This window comes from Xenopus tropicalis, chromosome 3, assembly GCF_000004195.4.
Source record: "Xenopus tropicalis strain Nigerian chromosome 3, UCB_Xtro_10.0, whole genome shotgun sequence".
NCBI classification, from domain to species: Eukaryota; Metazoa; Chordata; class Amphibia; order Anura; family Pipidae; genus Xenopus; species Xenopus tropicalis.
The window spans coordinates 93,011,203-93,025,257 of record NC_030679.2 but is presented as its reverse complement, the minus strand read 5'-3'; the positions used below and the strand labels follow the sequence as shown (position 1 = coordinate 93,025,257).

The 14,055-nt window shown below is 37.8% G+C and overlaps 1 protein-coding gene across 7 annotated transcripts in view; it reads left to right on the top strand.

The window, feature by feature from the left end:
- The window catches only part of lingo1 (leucine rich repeat and Ig domain containing 1), a 139,290-nt gene that overhangs the window by 98,883 nt on the left and 26,352 nt on the right, over positions 1-14,055 (top strand). For 6 of the 7 annotated variants that reach the window (XM_012965856.3, XM_012965852.3, XM_012965854.3 and 3 more), the window contains one exon: positions 7,201-7,275. The gene's annotated coding sequence lies outside the window, so the exon portion shown is untranslated. Of the gene's footprint in view, positions 1-5,400; positions 5,532-7,200; positions 7,276-14,055 lie in introns of those variants that run through there. The other variant, XM_012965857.3, reaches the window with a different exon arrangement.

Genomic DNA, 14,055 nt, shown 5'->3' with positions numbered 1-14,055 from the left:
CCAGATGCATTTGAACTGTAAAATAGCCAGGAAGCATTACTCTGTAATTTACCTTCTTAATTTAAATATTACAGGAGGCAATGTTTCCTAGCTGGAATGCATCTGTCTACTTTGAAATATGGCTGCTTAAAGAGGTAGTTCACATTAAAATTAACTTTTAGTATGATTTAAACAGCAATTTTATTTAAGTGCCAGTGAAGCCATATGTCTGGTATACTGTTTCATTCTACCCCTGAAGTGATTATCCAGTTTCTCACTACCTTGTTTAACAGTGCATAGTTCTCAATAGGATATGCACCGTATTATATAAGCTTTATGACTCCTTTCCGGCAGCTTTGAAAAGTTGCTCTGGCTGGTCTATGCAGTCTTTCTGTATTTTCTGGGATGGGTTAGACAGGAGAATATATTAGTATAAATAAGGGAACAGTTTTAAAAGAGCAACATAAATCTATGTTCTGCTTGAGCTGTATAAAAAAGGCTTGTATTGAAATTGTATTTTTTTCTAAATGAAATTAAATAAACATGCTATTTTCTTTATTATAAAGTGCCAATAGTTAATTGTTTTTTGTTACATCTCCCCTACTCAGTGAAAGATAATGAACTTTGTATAATGTGCTACCCCCCCTTTCCTTAATAGCTTCCTCTGTCTCAGGTTTAGAGATAAGGAGGAGTTCATTTTACAGGGGGCTTAATCTGATCAAATTACTTCTCCCCCGCTCATAATTGATCTAAATAACCAAAGTGATAGGGTCAAGTCAAGTGTAAACTGAAAGATAGCTTCAAGTAAATTGCTTCAAATAGTTAATTTTATTTAAAAATGATAGGATGTATGCATTATAAAAATAATCTGTGTTTATGAGACAGGAGTGTATTGCTCCTTTAATGGTTTGATTCAGAGATGTGCATGGATGGATGATTTTCTCTGTATAATGGACTCCTCCATCCACATATGTACCATAATATGAAAAAGTTCTTTATTACAGATGAGTGAAACAGAGTTAGCAGATGTAATTAATTACTAAAAAAATTGAGTCAGCAGAGAAATTGAGGAATTCTATTAGATGTAGTATTCTTTTTCATGGACTTCAAAATCCCCCTAACAAATTTATCAAATCTTCCAGCTTGATTTCAGTTTTTAGAAAATTAAATTTTGAATGATATCTAAGTAATACATTGATGTTATCCTTAATATACCTTTGAATTAAAAACAACCTATGTAGAACTTGAACAAATTGCATATAAAAGGAGTATAGATAGCAAATATATTTTTAAAAATGATACATTATTTTATGAGAGATGAGCTAATATGGGTTTGCAGAATACAAGGACACAGTGCCATTTTGAGCCACTCCAAGGATTTAAATGCACTCATCTCTAAATATATAATCCAACCTCTCATCCCGTTATACTCTACTCCTGCTCCTTTTCATCTTGCATGTTCCTAAGAATTAATATCAACGCAGCCATGAATAAAAATACTATGTAAGCAGTTCTACTGAAATTCCAACAATCTAAAATAATAATCTCCACAATCTCCAAATAATCTCTTATACTTTGTCGGTTCCAGTTCAAATTTACCATCATCACCTAGAAAGATTACGTTTTGAGAGACGTAGACTTTGTTGCAGTGCAGAAGATTGGAAGTGTATCAATTGATATTACAGTCGGTTATAACTACAGTTCAGCATGCTAAAGTTCAAAACAGTTTGTTTGGCTGGAGTAATATTGTTCTTTTCTTCACAGAATTAAAGAAAATGTAAATTTAATACAATCTTAATCAAATTGAAGTAATAAACCATTCTGTACAATTTCTTTCTAGCAATCGGTCTCTCTACATGCAACTTTATGTTGGACAGCTAGTTCTAATTCATTGTATTTTTTACTTGCAAACCACACTCAGATCTCAAAAGTGGTGGTGACCATAAAGAAAGTTCTTTGGTCATGCCAGATAAGGGCTATTTTGTAACCCCATGTTGGATGCTACACTGCAGGAGGCTCTGCTTGGAGTAAAACTACATCTTTATGCTTTCAAAACTTGCCTCCAAGCCAGAAATTTAAAAATAGGCACCTATTTGAGACCACTGAGGTCAACACTAAAGGGGATGGTGAGCAACATGTTGCTAAAGGTGGCCATACACGCACCGATATTATCGTACGAAACCTCGTTTCGTACGATAATCGGTGCGTGTAAGGCATGTCAGCGAGCCGACCGATATCGCAGGAAGCTGCTGAAATCGGTCGGCTCGCCGATCGGCCAAGTTAGAAAATTTTGATCGGGCGCCATAGAAGGCGCCTGACCAAAATTCTCCCTTCAGAGCTGAATCGGCAGAAGGAGGTAGAAATCCTATTGTTTCTACCTCCTTACCTGCCGATTCAGCCCTGAATGGTGTGTGGCGGATCTGACGATGTTTCGTGCGACCGACGGTCGTACGAAACATCGTGAGATCGCCACGTGTATGGCCAGCTTAACAGTCACTGGTTGGGGATCAATTGTCTAGACCAGTGCTGTCCAACTTCTGTGGTACAGAGAGCTGGAATTATTCTGGCCTACATGAAGGAGGGCCGATAATGAAAGTCCGTTTTGACCACTCCTATGCCAATGGAAATCCACAGTGGAGGCTGGGGCAATTTTTTTTTTAAATAAATAAAAATGAAATATAGGCATACGAGCCCCCCCCCCCCCCCCCCCCCAGCGAAACTTGCTGCCCTAGGTACAGGCCCTTAGGTGCCTTATTATAAATACACCCCTGCTGAAGCTTATGATAATGCTTGAAGACCGTACCATTCAGTAGGATATATGTTGATCAAATTTGTGCAGAGCTGGTAATGTAGTAGTTAAATGCAATGAATGAAAAACCCTGTCCACTTGAACATTTTGTCCCAGTTCTGGCTCATACCCAACACCAGCTTTGACCATCACTTGGCTAGCACCAACATTGTTAATCGCCTTTATTTTTTATAGTTTATAAAGTGGTTAATATGGCTGACTCCTAACTGCCCTAGTAGCCATCATGAAGAAACTATCAGACTTCTCTAAAATATTCTCCTTTGTGCACTTTGAACTTAAACTCATGTGTGTTTTTATAGATGCCCATTGTGATTAAGAAGCAAATTGTCATTTTTTTGAAACAGAAAATGTAGAGCTTTGTAGCAACTCACATACTGTTTTTGAAAATTTGCTGTAGAATTTGCTTGTATTTCTGCAGACCTACAGTATTCCCAATCCTGCTCTAAGGGATTCTGAGCTCACTTCCCCTCCTGTGGTTTTATGACTTTTAGCTGCAACACAATGTTCTGTTCCCTCTCTTTCTCCACACCATTTAAATCTATAGAATACCTACAGAGCTTCCTGGTTTTCCCTGATAGACTAGAGTAAATTAAAGGTGCATAACCCTTACACGAAACAAAGAGGGCAGGCTGTTCGTGGAGCCTGTCAAGAGTTCATTATTGCAACGTTCCACTCACAAATGGGCTATGCCACTCATGAAAGGGATGTGAGTGAGAATATTATATTTTAGCTATAATTATCATTTATAAAGGACCTGCAAGTTATGCAGTGCTTTATATTAAAAAATGGACTTTATAATAGCTTAACAAACAGAATACAATACTTTTATATATCTATTTTATTGCCTTGTGTATATGTGTATATGTTAATATATAATTATGATTACCCATATGAATACCTAATGCATAGCCTAGTAACACAAGCAATAGACAATTACTATTTCATTGACTTACCCTTGATTTGAATATAAGGTACAGTGGGTAATTATTATGGTGACCTATATTAATACCCTTGTGAATATGTTCCTACAAAGGGAAGACTTATATGAATGCTGTTCAAGATTTTTTCATTGACTATAGGTATTGGTACCTGTTATCCAGAATGCTCAGGACCTGGGGTTTTCCAGATAAGGGATCTTTACATAATTTGGATTTCCATACTTAAAGTCTGCTAAAAATATTTAAACATGAAATAGAACACTTGTCCTTGTAGTGTTGCGCTAAGTGGGCTCAGTAATGACATCAGACACACGGTTGATACAGTTTTATTTTATTTCGTTACTTTGTTCTATTATGTCTGCACATTGTATTGTTTACACTTGGTCACTAAGCAACACCTCTTGTTGGCGCCAAAACATGCCTTTTAAACGCTGCACTGTATGCTGATTCACAATTCCTGACGAAAGTCCCTGTATAGGACTGAAACGTCGGAATCAATAAATTTCACCGCCTTATTACACATATAATGATATGAAGTAAAGGATATCTGAATTCCACATTGAGTTGTTTTTGCATATACTGTTCCCTAGCAGAAACTTTTAGTTTGGCTGGTTTGAGCCACCAGCACGTGAAAGTCAGTTAGATACTGTAAGAGGGTATTCTTTAATAGACTAAATAATAAAGGGTCTAATGTCCCAGCATCTTTCCAACTGGGGGTCTTTACAGTACCTCTTGTACACTCCTTATGGCAGCGATTAAAAATAAGATATATCAAAAGGCCAGTATAAAGAGTATTTTATTGCACATATAAAGATGCCGAAATATAGCAAAGATATAACAAAGAAATTCACTTGAGGTGCACACTTGTGAACCTAGCTGCCATTAACTTTTCTAGAGGCAGTCACAGTCACTGAGAAATTATAGTTAATTACTGTTAATTTGCCTTGCAGTGAGCCACATGCCATATCATGGGGATAATAATTCAGAACACATTAGACAGTTGTTCTGAGTCTGCCTAGGATATCAGAACTGACTTACTGGATATTTGTCTGCTGACTGTTGTGCCCTTTCCTGCCTGCTGCAGATGGTAAACCTTTAGCTGCAGCAATAATGTCACATATGGGTTTTCAATCTGCTTGGATAGTACAGAGACACTAACCTTAGTAAGGGATCTTTCTTTCTGTTGCCAGCTGCTCCAGAATATTCAGGGGAAGGGCATCCTGCTCTTGTCACCTATAGAAAATACTACCTGTGTCTGTAAGTTTTCATTGTTGCACATTCACTGAAAAACATCGTACCCAGGTTCTTAGTGAGTCTTCAGCTCTTGCTGAACAAAAAAGGTATCATTTATGACATTAAGCTCAGTTGCGTTCACATAAATTTCCCTACAGTCAGTTGCACGTAAAACCCCATTTACTTCCATCAAAATGCGTTCCTTGCACCTCTATATGCCAAACAACAGAAATTATGCCGACTGGACTTAGACTGTATCTGGTTTATATTGGAGTGCACTTGCAGTTGCATTAATGCATTGGCCTAATTGTTTTGGGAGCAAATACAACAATATTGGAACTCTGGGAACAAACACTGCATTGTGTAAAAAATATGACTTGTACCATATTTGCGCTTGTAGGTCTGGTGTTCCAGTGCTTGAAATCTTCTTCATCTGCATGGCATGCATTCTGCCTGTCCATAGGCACACATAAGTGCTGGGTGATTTGTTACTGCAATGCATTTCACCTGTCTGAAGTACAGCCTATTTGTGCAGATGTCATTGTGAGAGTCACCAGCAGTCACTGGCAAAGGTATCACAACTGTTGTTATGTTACATAATGTCAGATTTTCAAACACGCAATTTGGTTGTTAGAGTTCTCATTACAACAACCATCTGTTTGTGGAGCTGCCCAGAATGTCAATAGTGTTGTCCCGGTGGCACGCCTGCTGCTTCACATCCCTCTCCTTTGATTTGCAACAGGGCAGCAGTGCAAAACTAGCTCATCCTAATCAATTCATAATTGCTAGAGACTAAATTGTTAGGCAACAGTCTCCTGCAGGTAGCTAGCCTAAATAAGAAAATATTGTCAAATATTCTTGGTGTGCTAACAGCCGTGTCTAGGAATACTCTGAAGTGTATTTTTATTGTCTCTTGAAAGCACAATTTTTTAAACTTTATGTGTAAAATCTATTACCAAGGTTCACATCGCTGCATTGCCAGGAGAGCAAGACTGCTGAAGGTTCCATCAAAAAATGTTGTGGTACCTCTAAGGCACCTACTTAGATTGTAAGCTACTCTGGGCAGGGACCTTCTTCCTCTCGTTTTTCTAAACATATGGCACTTAATTTTGGTAAGGGTGTTTATTTATATTAATTTATAGTTGTGTTTGTACCCCCATCTGTGTGTTAATGTAATATGGAAATACCAATATATTATTATTAGTGATGAGCGAGCTTGTGGTGTTTTGCTTTGAAATTTTGCGGAAATGCATGGGAAGGCAAAATCACATTACACTTGGGACATTTTTCATTCTGCCCTACATTGCCCTTCATTGTTAGGGAAGCTCCGTTCTACTATATTATAACTGGTCTTCATAGAAAAAAAAGGTTCCCATGTTGCCAGTTTCTTTCAAACCTGGCGGCAGGACAGCTCCTTAGATAGACAGGGGGCGAGCTGGGGAGGGCCCCGTGGACCCCAAACCCATTGGTGATGTGGAAGGCAGGGGGTGATAATATTGACATCTGCATTTTTAACCCAGTGCAATAGGCCGTGGGTTTTTTCCCTTGAAACAGGCCACATGAAGAAATTCTAGAGAGGATTACTGAAAAATATTGGTGCTGCTGAAACTGCAAATTTGCTGCAAAAAAGTTCACTCATTTGTAATTATTAATAGTAGCAATCAGTTAAAAGGCACTGACTTATTCCACAAGACTGTACAACAGAAGGGAACATTAAGCATACAGACTACAAACACTGACATATACAGCAGGTAAAGGGAAAACTTCTTATTAAGAGCCCATACACACTGACTTTTTTCTGTATGTAACATGTTTGAGATGCAGGTTTGAGTGTGCATAATAAAATGTCCGTGTATAAGGGCCCTTAGACCAGTATCACATTAAGCATTTTCTCCACTGGTATTCATAAAAAAAATTATACAACTTCATTTTTTGCTAAATAAGCTTCTAAATGTGACACTGTCCTAGAAAATAAAGATATTCAGTGACGTCAGAGGAGCATTGTGCGCAGTGAGCTTTCAGCGGCTTCAGCTGCGTTTGTGTGACCATCAGATCCCATATATGACTAGCTCTGTACCTCTGTATTATACTGTTCATGTGTATGCAATATGTAATATAATTCGAGCATTGTATTATGCAGTAGAATATTGCATAATGTAATTTGATATGTGAAGTGGTATAAATGTTTCATTGCATACATTACAAACCTACCACTGATGCTAACATTGCTTTTTGTTTCAGAGTGCATGATTGGCTGTCGAGAGAAAAGAATCAACTTTGTTTGCCAATCAAAGTTCCTCTGTGCGACTCTTTAAGGCAAGTAAAAATTAAATGTTGTACACATGCACAGTCTAAGTCTAATGTTCCTTCTTTGACTCATTTATCGTTCCTATCCTTCGTTTACTCTCTCCCCTTTCTCCTTTTCTCTTTCTGCCCTCTGGCTGAGTGTTACATAGTATGACAGCCCTGGCTGGACACAGTCATATAATTCACATCATTCTGCTGCTATTTCTCCCCTTCTTAATGTTTAAAGGCCAGATGGGATGGCCCGTCTGTCTGCCCCCCTTAATTCATAGTCTGTTCCATTTTGCCCATCTCTTTTTTTTCTCTTCCTCTGCAGTTATTTAATGTGTATTTGCTGTTATTGGGTGCATTTTTTGTATCCTATCTCTGTTCTCTCTTGCAGCTTTACCTTTACACATTTCTTTTTTTCACACATTTTCTTTCTGCTATATAATTCGACCCTCTCCAATTTGACTTTGTATATATAGCAGACATATTAACTGCTTTTGGGACATATGCAGTTACCCCAATATCTTAAGTGAGCAATATCTAATACTAGGGATCCTTTTCTCTGGTTCCAGGTAACAGATTTGTTTTTCATGAATTTGTGTCATTATGCATAGCCAAAATAAAACTATAGGGATTCTTTTCAGAGCAATGTAAATGCATATTTCTCAGATGTGATCTGTTTCCTTCATTGAAGAAACTACACCATCAATACATCTTTCTCTAACAAGCTCCCCTTTACTTCCTTCCTTTCCCTGTCTCTCTTCATCTCTGTCAATCTTTTCTTCTCTCTCTCCCTCATAACCACACCCAAAGACATAAAATCCTCTCAGACTGATCAATCCTCCATTAATCCGCAGATCAATGGTATCATCAATCACTTTTGCTAACTCTGCTCCTCCTTTTCCCATGAGGATCATTAATGCCTCTGCTCTGTTGGACCAGATAAACTTCCCACTACAGAATCCTAATAAAAGCATGTTGCTGGACATTGTATCTCTGCAGTACTGTGTGTCTAGGCTCAATCCAAAATGGCAATATGCCTTTCTCAAGTTTATATACAGTACCTTATTCCTGTGCTGTTTATATGCCTTAAGTAATTTTTTTTCTTATAGCCATTGAGATATAAATTGTTAAACATATAAGAAAAAATATAAAACCTTTTTGTAAAAACAGATTTAGGAAACATCTACTGCAGTTTAGTGGATTTTATTAAAGCAATGGTTCCCCTTTTAAAATTTCTCATCAATGCCAATACATTTAGGAGTAAAAGCAGTGACCTGCACAAAGGAATAGTTGCTGATGGCCCAATACAAATATTTCCGTGCTCACTAATTGGCAAACAAAGGTATTTTTGTTCACACTACAATTTCTTTGGGGTTTGCACCGGCCTCTAGAAGCAGCATAAGGACTAGGAACAGTGACCCTATTGCGCTGGTTTAGCATGTTTGCCTGAGAGAAATGACAATAGGAAGAAAAAAAACATATTGCAAAAATTATTGCATATGGAATGTGTTTTGCACACAAAAAGCTTAGCCTGCTTACTTTGCTGTCTGCTGATGGGAAAAGGCATGAATAATACATTTCACTGAATGTTTGCGTGTTAAAATAACAAAGTAGGCTGAAAATGTAACAGCTCTTTGGGGGTTAATATCAGTGTTCTTGATATGTAGGGGTACGCATCAGTACTTTGGCAGGGCAGGGGATGATTTTACTAAATTGTTTTTTATGAAGCTGCTCAACGAAGCAAAATATTACGGAGGAAATCAATATCAGTGTGTGAGAGAGAGATGTGTGTGCTGCATCAGGTTATGTCTTTCTTGCCAATATATCAGTGTGAGTGATGGAAGACATATAGAAACATCAGTGTATGTTAGGTGTGTGTTCATAGCTGTGTCACACAACTTCCAGTAATGATCAAAACACCCACTATTCACCATAAATCACCCCCATTTATATTAGTGAGATGCATTTTAGGCAATAATCACAGGCAAATATGGCCCACTGTATTTCATGTCACCCACTTTCAAGAAATAGCCATTGGCTGATCAAACTGCCCCTTGTGCCCTGGCATATGGTCTGCTCCTTTCTACCTGCGTTTTGTAGGCAGCCAGAGAGACGTAGATCCACTCTCATCAGAAGCTTATTCGGAGATCGGCCTGAAAAAAGCAAAAGCAGGCATTTTCAGGCCAATCTCCAATCTATGTAGCTGCACTCAGGACAAAGCTGCTGATAAGGGCAGATCTGCTTTGTATATATGTGTATCTTTATTTATCTAGCACTGCTGTGTACGCAACACTTTGCACTTTTACTATACAGTAATAGTACAGACAATGGAAAACAAAAATAAATATACATAGTAATACAGATTACATGGTGCACGTTTAGAAGCACTTTCGAGCTTACACTCAATACACAAGACTGTGGAATATGTTAGTGCTCTATAAATGCATGTAAAAGTAGCTAGTATAGTAAAGTATTGACTGCATGTGGGACCTGTGCAGAAACCTAGGTCACCAAATCGTGTTTTTATATTTTCTCAACCCAAGTTATTTACTTGCTTCGCTATACTATCTATGTGCAATAGCCCCCACAATGTCTATATAACATTACAAATGAAAACTCTACACATAACATAGATGAAATGAAGATGAATTCAGAAAGAGGGAACCCCATTAAGTCTTGAAATTGATATCACTATTCCATACCCCTCAACAGTTTTATCTCTGTATAAAGAAATGTATTTCACGCTGTGCATCAGTAATTCAACTTCCAGCCAAAAAAAAGCTACACACAGTATGGCATAATTGAACATGAAGTGCTGGTGTCCATCCAAACTTGTGTGAAGACAGAAAAAACTCTGGGGTATAACAATCCAATGTATTTAAGCATTCATGGAAATCTAGCTAACCCTGTAACCTCCCTCATTCATCTTAAAACTGAAGTCATACAACTGTGTGTGTTTTGTGCATACAGGATTTCTATTCTCTTATCCTTGCAGACATATTGATAACCACCCTTAATGATGTAGAATGCAGTATGAAAAGTCCATAAAAGCCTGCAGTTGTCCATTTTATTGCACTTTTTTGCACACTGCATTCTACATTGTGTGAATTGCCGCAGGTCTTATTTTCAGGGGATGTCTTACTTTTCCATGAAGAAGAATACACTACACATTTATTCCATCGTTTGGGCGAGATTTATCGCCCAACCCTAGGTGGGTGTCTTATTTTCGGGGGGTGCCTTATTTTCCGAGGGGCGTGAAAAATCGGGGGGGGGTGCCTTACTTTCGGAGGATGTCCTATTTTCAGGAAAACAGGGTATGTTGCCTTGCATGTTTTGAATGATGGCCTGCCAGGAGACCCCCAGGTGTCATCCATGTCAACCCTTTCTGTGTCACAAACAGAGAGAACTAAAAGCAGAAACTAATACCATTAAAATTCTTCTGCCGGTTCTGTGTCAGTTTTAAAAGCTAGGGGTAATTTCCGAGAGAGATTCACAATACCAGGGCCAATGATTTGAAATTAAACAGAAAAACAATCAAATTTATCAAAATGTAGACCAGGGTTTTTTCTACACAGCATTTAGGACACAAAGGTCATTTAATCTTTACCCTTCATTTACCCTTGACCGTTTATTTTATTTTGATAAATAGTAAATATAGTCTAAATACATTGGTTTCATGGCAATTAAACCTAAAATTTACTTTTTTAATATGATACCATTTTATGCTAGGTGTGAACATAGATGTTTAATTATCAACAGCAACCAATCATCAATATGTTAGAAAGTGAAAGCCATGATCTAAACGATTGCTATGGTAACTTCAGTTTAGCACCTGTGTCCTTAAGTAAGCCACACAACCCCACTGCTAACACTCTTAAGGCTTTTTGGTGACAGTTTGCTAATCCTACAGTATCTACTATTGTTGTCAGTTAAATTAGATTGTAAATACATCCTGGTTTACAGCATTTTCATTTAAATTTCTATATTGTGACATGTGGAACTGTCTTTTTCCAGATGAAAAGGTATTTTAGCCTGAAACATGGTTTTATGGCTCCCATGTCACAATAAAAGCAATTCTTCCTTCAATTTTAACAATATCCCCAGACCTTTATGATAAAGAGAAACCTCACAGCATGAAACTGCCTCCACCATACTTTTTTATGCTTTATGAGATATGGACAATTTTATGTTTCTGCTACATATATATATATATATAATATTTTTTTTATTTTTTTTAACCTGAGACAAAAAGATTGTCTTGGCCCTGTCTGAGCCCAGATCATTTTTCCCACATTGCAATTTCAAAGTTACTTCTTTGCTTTTTTGACAAACTGATCATGTGCTTTTACAGTTGTTTTTAAGATATGGCCACCCTTGCTTATAGGCCAGTGTTAAACGTTAATGATATTGTCACCCCATACCGACAGTGAAGTGTAATGCTGTAGTGTCATCACTGATTGGTACCAACTCACAATACATTGTATATATAGAATGTAAATGTCACATGTAAGGCTGATTATTAGATAATACAGATTACTGCATAGCAACTCAGAAAACAGTGCAGTTAGCATCAGAAATGAATAATCAGCCCTGTAGCATCACCCACTCTGACAGACAAACATCATTTTCTCCAAACCCTAAGCCTAGCTTCTTAATAGAATACTGTCATATGTTTTTTTTCAAAACGCATCAGTTAATAGAGCTTCTCCAGCAGAATCCTGCATTGAAATATTGTATATTTAATTTTTTAAAATTTTACATGGGGCTAGCCATATTCTTCATTTCCCAGGGTACCACAGCCATGCGACCTGTGCTCTGATAAACTTCAGTCACACTTCACTGCTGCGCTGCAAGTTGGAGTGATATCACCCCCCTCCCAGCAGCCGATCAGCAGAACAATGGAAGGGAGCAAGATAGCAGCTCCCATAAGGTATCAGAATGACAGTCAATAGTAAGAAATCCAAGTCCAGCTTGGGACTCCTCCAGTTACATGTCAGGGCCATGGTAGATGGGGAGATTAGTCGCCCGCAACAAATCTCCCTTGGGATATGGCATCCCACCGGCGATGGCATATGCAGCGACGCGATTTCCTGAAATCGCGGAAATTTCCTCTCAAGGCAACTTCCGCAATTTCGGGAAATTGCGTCGCCGCATATGCCATCCCACCGGCGATTTACATTCAGGCCGGTGGGATGGCATATCGGGGAGATTAGTTGCCCGCAACAAGGGAGATTTGTTGCGGGCGACTAATCTCCCCGTCTACCACGCCCCTTAGTAGGAGAAACAATAGGTTACCTGAAAGCAGTTCTAATGTATAGCGCTGGCTCCTTCTGAAAGCTCAGAATCCGACACAATGCACTGAGATGGCTGCCTACACACCAATATTACAGCTAAAAAAATACATTTGTTGGTTCAAGAATACATATTTAAATGGTAGAGTGAATTAATTGCTATGTAAACAGTGTAATTTAGAAATAAAAAAGTATACCATAAATATCACAACAGTATCCCTTTTATAGCTGCACGTAGCACACTGAGCAGACACTTCGACCAGATTCCATGAGGTAACCCCCTGGGACTGCTTTGAAGTACTGTTTCATTAATACTATAGAGATTCTGAACCATTATGCTGGTTCAGTAAATATAAAATATGGCATTTCTAGCTATATTTATTTTTAGGATTTAGTTCTCCTTTAAACTTATCTGAATAACCTAAAGCAAATGTACCTGGAAGAATGGGACAAAATCACTTCCGCTTAGTGAGCAAGGCTGGTAAATTCTTACATAAAAGGACTTCGAGCTGTTATTGCTACAAAACTTGTTTAGGTATGGAATAATTATGCATATTTCACTGTTTTTTCTTAGGTTTTATACATAAAACAGCATTACAATAAAAAACTAACAGCTGTGAAATAAATTATTTTTAAATGTAATTGCTGTTAAAAGCAATATCTGCCTGGCTGTTCAAAAACACTGCATTGCTACTTGACACTTGAAACCCTGTAGCAGAAGCCAGATAATTAACAGATCCTGAGGAGAACTGACTTCTGCTGCATTTGGTAATGGGTAATAACACTGGCAAATTACAGGGCCCCCTTTTTCAACATGAGTGCAATGAATAGGACTTGCTGAACATACATATTACCTACTGTTAATCATGAAAAAAATTATCTGTGGTTTCTGTTATTTTTTGAGCTAAAAAGGCCAAAGAGGGAAGTTTAAATTACTCCATGTTTATTCTTTGCAAGGTAGATAATTAGTTGTATTGTAAATGTCTACATCACAAGGACTAAACATAGAGTGTGAAAAAATTAAGAAAAAAAAGAATTCCCCCCAAAAATTGCTGTTTTCCTTTCATTCAAAGGTTTGTCTAATTTGACAACCAGAGAACAGAAATGTATAAATAAATAGTACTTTAAATGGCTCCATTGGGGCAGGGATTTATGTGAATTATGTACATTCTCTTTAAAGCACTATGGAACATGTCAGTTTATATAAATATGGAATTATAATTAAAACCATGGAGCATTTGAAATTAGTGCATACAAGGAAGTTGCTTAGAATGACAATGTCCTTTATTACGCAAAAAAAACCCAGTTTTTTGGTGCAGTTTATTTAAACACATTTCATGGTTTTAGGCTGAATAATCGCCTGTAATAAATTGCTACTACTGTGGGGTGACTAATCTCCCTGAAAGGCCCTTCCGCGTGCAACAAAGGGAATCGCTGGTGGAAAGGCCTACGCATCACTTCAGCTTTCCAAAGTTGCGTAAATTTTCTCCTGCAGGCAACTTTGTGCGAC